General features: G+C 35.1%; 1 long non-coding RNA gene across 1 annotated transcript; it reads left to right on the forward strand.

The window, feature by feature from the left end:
• The first annotated feature begins 1715 nt into the window (after positions 1–1715).
• LOC120351959 lies at positions 1716–3245 on the forward strand. The gene is made up of 3 exons (XR_005571662.1): positions 1716–2271; positions 2909–2914; positions 3200–3245. It is a non-coding gene; the product is annotated as an uncharacterized LOC120351959 (long non-coding RNA).
• Positions 3246–9168: the final 5923 nt, after the last annotated feature.

The raw sequence follows: 9168 nt of genomic DNA on the forward strand, positions 1-9168 counted from the left end.
TGTGTAGATTTTTTTTTTTTTTTTTTTTTTTTTTTTTTTTTTTTAAATTAGGTACTCCCGAGGATTCCTTTATGGGAGTTAATAGCAAATAGTTTTAGTCATTTAGAAAAATTATAAACCTATAAATAATAATTACTACATCCCTGTCGCGAAGAAGACTGTTAGGTACTAGAATCAACAAAACTTGTCTTCTCTATTTAAAAACAAACAATATTATTACTCTTCCACTTATATCCATTCATCATAAGGTGAAAAATTCAACTCAACGTATCCCTTGCCATCTATCTATTCTAGAGCAATCTTAGGGCACTTAATCACTTATATCTACACTCTCCAACTTGGGTTGTTTTACCTTGAATAATAATATCTATTTACATCACAAACAGAAACAAATACCTACTAAGCTTAGATTTGAATATTTCACACATTGAATAGATTTCTTTAAATGACCTGTAACTATACTTCTATTGCAATATTATTAAGTTTTTATCTGAGATCTCTAAACCACACTTCAACATCCTGCTTTTCCAATAACCAATTCTTCAGAAAAAACTTGAAACTTCTCGGATTTTTTTGCTGCCTTATGCTAATTGGAATTTCATTGTATACTTTTGGGGCTATAAATAAATAAAAATGTTTAAAGATTTCTTTGTGTGGTCTTGGTCTGGTTAAATTACTTGCGGATCGGAGATAATATTCGCGGTTAGCAACGTTCACTTGTCCACTTCTAAAAAAGAAAATTGACAATACTTTGAAGAAATACAGATACCTTAGTGGTAGAAATCCCCATTTCTGAAAATTGGCAAAGAGCTAATAATCTTGGTTTTTTGTCTATGGTCCTCAATATGTATTTTTGCCCGGTGACAAGAGGTTTAATGTTATTAAAATAAGCTCCTCCCCATACCGCTATTCCATATTGTAGTCTACTGTTTACGAGTGCATAGTGCAGCGATTCCATGACATATTCGGGGCATAAATTTCTTATATAGTAAAATTTTCTGCATACACACGTAAGTTCCCTCTTCAATTTAATTATTTGTTGGTTCCAAGTAAGCTTTGAATCAATTATAATACCTAGATATTTAACTTGGGGTGCTTCTGAAATCTTTTCACAGGTGCAGTTTATTGGACTATCACATTCATTTGAATGAAATGATATATTCATTAAATCATTTCCTTCAGGCCTCAGCTTGTGGACAATTATGTGGGATTTACTGGCATTCAGTTCTAGGGCGTTCACCTGCAGCCATAAATTCAATTTCTTCAAATCTTCACTAATCATCTGAGCCAACTGACCCCTATCATCTGCACTGTAACTCAGTGCTCAACTCTCATTTTTTGAGAGTTTATAGATTATTTGTTTATTATTGATTTTGTAGATTATTTGTCTATTATTATTGTTGATTATTTGTTTTGTAGATATTAGATTACTTATATTAATTTTGTTTGAATTAGAGTATCGAACTATTACCTCATTTTTCTGTCCTTTTTTTGTAGGTTGGTCACTATTTTAAAATTCCGGTCTCATTGTAGAGTGGTATACCCAACTCCCTCTCCAAAATATATAGGACCCAGATCTTTGGACAGTGATCAGCATAATGTAAACTATATCATATTCCACGAATTAAAAAAACAAAATAAAAACTTTTAGTACCCTTTATTATTAAAAACTTTAAAGTAAAGGGTACTTTAATAATAACTTTTTAATAATAAAGGGTAGTTCAAGTTTTTATTAATTTGTACAAAAGTAGCCCATATAAATGAAGTGTTTTCATCATATTCCACTTATGTTATTGGGTTGTCTAAATTGTCTACTGTTAGTTTAATGCACAGTAATCTGACAATATTGTTAGTTGAATATTGTTAGTTGAGTATTGTTAGTTTGCTGTCAGTCTGTATCCGAATGAGAGTATATCACATCCAGAAAAGATTGAAATCATTGTGATCCAAAGTGTTTTTCAAAGATATATAAAAAAACTATGACCTTATCTGCTTTTTCTCGTACGCACTAGAAAGTCCAAAGTCATCGCGGACGGGAATGGCACACAAAGTGAATCATTGAGGGGGAGAAAGAGAAGAAAAATAAAGAAAGAAGTATAACGGGAAGAAGAAGATGATGACGATGGTTAAACTGAAAATGAGGAAGAAGAAGGAAACGAAGAGGAAGAAAATGAAGGATCTGCTAAAGTGTGAGGAAGGAGAACATTGATAGAATAGCAGGTGAACAGATAGAGAAGTATTGGTGCGAAAAGGTGCCAAAGAGGGCCTGTGGTGAAAGAGGGCCAATGCCCGGTCTACACGACAACGATATTTGCGTCGTGTAGACGGGAGATCGTAGTAAATTTCTGAGGTTTTAAGGTTTGTGCTTTCTTCGATCAATCTCAGCCAGGTTTGCGTCAATTTTTCTAGGAAACGATTATGTTTCATCTATCCATCAAAACCTACATCGCTTCAAAATGAAGATTGAGAATTCGCGATTTCAGATTCGGATTCAGCACCCTCAAATTAAATATGTGCGAGGTCAGTTCTCAAAAATACTCAAAAACAAGGAAGTTTTTTTAATGGATAATAATTTTCTTATTTACTCTATAGTAATGTAATAGATATAGTTATTCACTCTTTACTTGATAAGCAGTATTCTTGATTATTATTATTGAGGAGAAGGAGGAGAAGTGGGAGGAGGATGAGGAGTTGGAGGAGGAGTAGGTTGAGGAGGAGGAAGAGGAGCAGGTGGAGTAGTTGAGGAGGAGGAGGAAGAGTAGGGAGAGGAGGAGGAGGGGGAGGAAGAGGAGGAGATGGTAGAGGAGGAAGAGGAGGAGGTGGAGAAGTTTGTGAGGAGGAGGAAAAGTAGAGCTAGGAGGCGGAGGAGTAGGTGGAGGAGGTGGAAGAGGAGGAGGAGGAGGCGAAGGAGAAGGTGGACAAGGAAGAGGAGGAGTTGATGAGGAGGAGGAATAGTTGCTGAAGGAGGAGGAGTAGGTGGGGGTGAAGGAGGAGTAGATGAGGAGGTGAAGGAGGAGTAGTTGGGGGAGGAGGAGGAGGAGGAGGCTTGAGTTACTATTCATCTCAAGTTTATAAACACTTCAAAGACTTCGTATAGAATTTATATATGGTTTAGTTTTTAATACAGGTTTGCGTTAAAGTTGGTGTCGTGTGAACAGAGGTTTGCGCGAATATCGTTGTCGTGTAGACCCGGCACAAGATAAATCATGAAACGAAAATGGAGAAGGAGAAAATAAAAGAAGGAATGGAGAAGTAGAGAAGGAAAAATGAGAATAAGAGCAGTAAGGAAAAGTAGAAAAGGTGAAAATGAAAAAGAGGGAAAGAAAAAGGAGATAAAGGAATACACTAATGTTTCAATAAAAATAAAAAGAGAAAGAAAAATAGAGAAAAAAAGGTAAGAGAGAAACTGAATATAATTTCCTGAGGGCGAGTAGTAGAATAATAATAATAAGTACAAGAAATAGAGGGATACGAAATTCATAGGACAGATTGAGTATAACGATTTCAATGAAATGAGAAATAAGAAAAATGAGGGAAATAATGAAATGGAGAAGTAAATAAGGAGAGAAAAGCTAAGAATTGAACTTCTGTTTGTATTTTGGTGAAACATAGATGCAGTACACAACGTAGTAGAGGGTGTAAAGGAAATTTTTACATAAGACCCAGAAGAGAGAAATCAGAATGAGAATGAATATTAGAGAGAACCAAGGTAATGTGTGAAACGGGAAGCGATAGGGTTCCCTGGACACGGAACGCAGCTGTTACATAGGGTTCCCAATATTTAACAGCTGTTTTGGTTTGCTTGGCTACCATTGGTCAGTCACCATCTCCATGCGGGTTTCCACTCCACTTCACAGATATAGCAAACATTATAGTCAAATTATATCGATACATGCACCGTATGTATTGTCTCAGGTCAAAGAAATACAGGAATTACATCTATATACACTCGTATTAGATATATTTTTCAGGACAAGGTGAAAAAGGTATCAATCGACTATTATACGTATGTGTGTTAAGGGTCACTCTTATAGTGGCGATCTAAACAAAATATATATCTGTATACATTGGTATGATATGTTTCAGGTCACAGATAAAAAGGATCGATTATATCAGTGTGGTTTAGGCCATTCATATATGTAGTGAAGATTATATCTATGTTTGTATGTTTGTGTGGTTAGGCCACCAGGCCTGTCACAGCTGTACAGGAAACATTTCAATATTATCTCCACTTTTGAGTGCTCTATCAGAAAGCGACTCCAGTATTAGAAACATGAGGGTCCGTATGGGGCATTGATAAAGGCAGTGTTATTGCTCCGGGTTTGATGTCATGAAAGGAAGGTATTGTCTTTGTGGTTTTTCGTATTGAGGGGAGAATATTGTTGGTTTTTTTTGTTTGGGAGAGATAGGGTGGAAGTTTGATCGAAAAGTGTGGGATTTTATTTGTATTGGCAATTTTTACGCTGTGGAAAAAGATTAAAAGTCGAGATACTGAAATCATTATCATGATATTGGAGGTTATGAAACAATGACCGATAGTCTCACTTTATCTACTCAAATAACAAATAATTCGTCGATTGAACTGTCCGTTGTGTAACCTTTGTTGACTGTCTCAACCAATGTTGCTTATTCAACCAATACTGTACAGTCGGCTCCCACCGAAATTACTGTCGAAAAAATAGATAACACTCTGAACACTATTATTGTGTTGTTCTGTTGTGAAATCATCGACTTACTAACACCTAACAGTGACTAACGTGGGACTAACTTTAAAATCTCGAATGGGAAGCACTGATGCTATAAATAAGGAATGCTGACAGTTTGGAATGAATCTCACTCAAGAGAGTACAGAGATCTTGAAAGTAGTGGTTTGGGAAACTGATTTTGAAATTTTTGAAACTTACTGATTTGTCGAGGCTCTTATAGAATTATAGAATGATCTTATAGAAAGGCGTGAAGGTACATTTTGGGCAGTGTTTATAAACGATTCTCAAAAACTTTACCAGCCTGACACATTTTTGTTTCATAGCGACCAAAAAATCGGTTCTGGTAACTCGATGATAAGTTGACAAAAATATAACTTGACTGAAGAATTTCTCAAGAATCTATTATTTGGCGAACCTGTAATGAATGGAAAATGTCAACATTTCACCTCCATTACTCTTTTGACGGGTTGAATCACTAAGGAATTTCATCGTTATAATCATAAAACTTGTATTTCTATAGTGAGACTCATTATTTCAAACTTCCAGTATTGGTTGAATTTGTAAGAATTGATGTTATGTATAGGAATGCTGTCATTTTAATGTGAATCTTACTATATTTGCTAGAACAGTGATAACATTGTGATCTTTGTTCTTCATCAACTTTTAAAACTTAATTCCAGATTTATAATATAATTAAGGACATTTTTGGAGTATGATGATGTGATGAAAACTAAAAAAACATGTTTTGTGAAATCTATTTTTAGTTTCCTCATAACGTTAATATATAAATATACAGTAGTAAACCTTTGTAGGATTTAATTTTCATACAAACAAAATCTTCTTTACTCCAACTTGTAAAATCTATTTTTGAATTGTGATAACGTTTCAGAGGTATACAGTCGTAAATCGTTGTAGGACTGGATTTAAAAGTATAAGGTGATGAACCTTTGTAGGACTCAATTTATACTAAAGTTCAACTTGGACAAGTCAGTTTTTGTAGCACGATTAGTCTAGTCGAGTAAATGCGTCTACTTGGGTTCATTTTTTACCCTGAGTCCAGAAATCCTCGTCCCACTGATGATGGTTGAGCTTCGAGAAAGGAAGTCAAAGTCTCGAGTAGTGAGCAAGAGAAGTGCGGTGCTTCCTGTCTGGACATCGTTCCTCCTCCTCCTCATCCTCTTCCTCCTCTTCTTCTCCTCCTTCTTATCCTTCTTCATCCTTCTTCCTCCTCCATTCGTCTGGGAGGTTCATTGTGCCTGCCATTCACAGGTGATGTTGAGGAGGCGGTGTGAGAAAAAACTCAACGTCTCTGTAATAGTGGCTCAATGAAATGAAAATTGCCTCTTGCTCCGACATTAGAAGCAGGTTGAGGGTAGCCTACAGAAGAGGTCTCCTTGATGGCCAGCTAGCACTACCTCTTCTTCTTCTCTTTCCACTTTCCACACTACTTCCTTTACGTTACCTGATTTATTTTCCTTCTTATTCAATATTTTCAGACTAGATTAGATCAATCTTCTAATTTCCTCTTCTTCTTCTTCTTCTTCTTCTTCTTCTTCTTCTTCTTTTTCTACTCCTCCTCCTCCTCCTCCTCCTCCTCCTCCTCCTCCTCCTCCTCCTCCTCCTCCTCCTCCTCCTCCCCCTTCCACTTCTCATCCTGCTCCTGATTTTACCTCCGTGCTATTGTCTTTCTTTTTCTTCCTTTCATCCCCCGTATTTACTTCTTCTATATGCTCTAACCTTATGCTATTCCTCTCCCAAATTTAGATAGGGTTACACATAGTCCGAAATAGGTTATGCTCTATACCATCTTCAGTTCTTCTCTATATTTTTCTGTTTCACGTTTTCATTTGTAAGGACTGGTAACTTATATAACTAATATTAATAACGAATACTCTTGAATTCGAAGATAATATTGAAATTCTGCAAGTCTTCATTATTCTACATGATTCTTTATAGATTGATACAATAAGTACATCATCAAAATGATAGGGAGAGAGAAAAAATAAGGTAACCTTGCTATTCCACTCCCAAATTAAGATAAGGTTTCACATAGTCCGAAATAGGTTATGCATCAAAGCATCTGTGAGAAAGCATCTTAGACACCATTTAAGTAACCAGAATAGTAAAAGTGACCCCTTCTTAGTTTTAAACGTTTGAAAGAATTGACACATTTTAGCCAGTACAACAATATCTATTTTTAGTTTTATCTTGAAGTAGAAGCTCCTTCATTTTATTGTTCTTCAGATTCAACATTGACTTCTTTCTTGATACCAATCCTTCTGTAGTTAATTTTTGTAGCTTCTTGATTCTTTTTTTAATATTTCATAGTCACTCTAGTGCTAATTCAATATTGCAATGATCTGCTAATAGAAAGGGAATACTCAAATTTCACGACTCAACCGGAAGTATCATGTTGGCAGTTAGCTGCATTCATAATTATGAATTATGATTCAATTTTCAACAAGCTTTCTGCTCATTATTCTTCTTTCACTTCTTAGTTGAAAAAAACGATATATGATTACCCTGCCTAATCTTACTTTCCATTAATACCAGAGAATATAGTATGTTACATTCTTTATTCTTTACATTCTTCGCCCATTTTAATCTCGTATTTTACAACCTAGCTTCATTAGTTTCAACATTTAGCTAGTGCTTCAGGAAGGTGCTTCATTTTTAGGAAGGGAAAATAAAGTGATTACTTGTTGAAAGTAATGAAGACTTATGGAGATTGGATAATCTCACCTAGTCCCAAATTTATAGCTACGTCCGTTCCTTAGGACATAATATAACTGAGTTGCACAATTTTACAACTTAACTTCTTCTGAAAGTTGAATATTTGAAAGCCTTATAAGCCTCTCATTAAAGAATGAGTTCAAATATTTTCTCAATTTTTTGCTACTTGAAGCTGTTTGTAGTCTGATATAGTAAATTCCAAGTGCTCTGCTTTGTTGAATAATTTATAATTGGGATTGAAACAGACATAAACAAAGAAATTACAAAACGAATAAAAAATTCCTAACACTAGATTTCAATTAATAACCTAAAATATTCATAAAAATGATTCACAGTGTCGTTGGTTTTAAACCTTAAATACAAAATTAATTTTTCAAAAAATTACCAATAATTTTTGACTTGTTCTTTTACGTGATTACCCCCAAAGTAGTTTTCCATGTATGATACATTTTCACTCAATTTTCTATATAATTATATAATTTATAATCTATAGCCTAGCCTAAGCACTTCTCCTTTTGATGCACAAACCGCATTTATCACACTGCTTAATCTTTCACACGACTGAAATTCACGTTTGATAGGAGTGTGCTCTACACAGGAAGTGAATAAATCGAAACGATTCGAAAGTAAATAAAAAGATAACCAGATAACCTATCAAAAGGTTATTGCCAGAACAGAAATAGAATTCTACCAACATCCTCTATGCAACCATAGTTATAGTTATAGCAGAACAACTAGTTTACTAACTACCAAAAATAAAAAATATATTGTACTTCTCTTCTCTCTGCTATAACTAACTTTAGCTATGTACAATCCTTTTTCAAGATTATCTGTCTACCTTCATTTTACTTATAGTTATTGGCGATGAAATAATCGAATCACTACTTCCTGTTATCTCGAAATTTATCACGTCTCTAGTTATCACGCCTGTTGTGCCATAACTTACCGGTAACTTACGTTAGCAGCAAATAGTAATAATGTTATTGTAATTGTAATAATGTAGGTAAGTTTTTATTGCTCCAGATGATGGTAGTTCCTGTTGGACGTGTACAATTAGAACCGGCGAATAATATTTCTTGCCTACTTTCACCAGAACTGTAAGTGAGATTCACGAAGATGTCAGCATCGGTTTAATGGGAAGCGTTGGTGTTATTTATCAAAAATGCTGACGGTTTACAGTGATTCTCAGTATAGTGAACGCGGTAATAATGACGGTTTCAATGTAGCTGGTGTGTTTGTTGTGATGAGGTTGAGGCTGCTGGTAGTGTTTGTTCGGTTATGCTAAAAAAATGTAGAGTAGTTACCTAGTTATATTGTTGTGTGGTGAGATTCACTACATACTATCAGCATTAGTTGAATGCGAAACATTGGTGTTATACATAACAAATACTGATAGCTCAAAGTGAATCTCTCACTATAAAGTCTACGATTATAGATTCTTAAATCGACTTTTGTCCCCTTTTAACGAATAAAGATGATAACTTCCATTCTCGATTGAAGCTAACTTCACCAGTACACTATGTTTTGACTGTAAAGCACTCTCCAGACAAGGATAATAGTGGCTTACACTAGACCTGGAATTAATAGTGGCGACTAAAATTTCTTCTCTTGTCCCTGTGAGAAGGGTTTCAGACGCTGTTAATGTCCCTGTTTGATGGCATTGGCTCCCAGTGGATGCCACTATTGTCCCTGTTCTCAGGGAGCTTTGAAAAGATTATTATTCAATTTT

This window comes from Nilaparvata lugens, chromosome 6 (assembly GCF_014356525.2).
Source record: "Nilaparvata lugens isolate BPH chromosome 6, ASM1435652v1, whole genome shotgun sequence".
Lineage (NCBI taxonomy): Eukaryota > Metazoa > Arthropoda > Insecta > Hemiptera > Delphacidae > Nilaparvata > Nilaparvata lugens.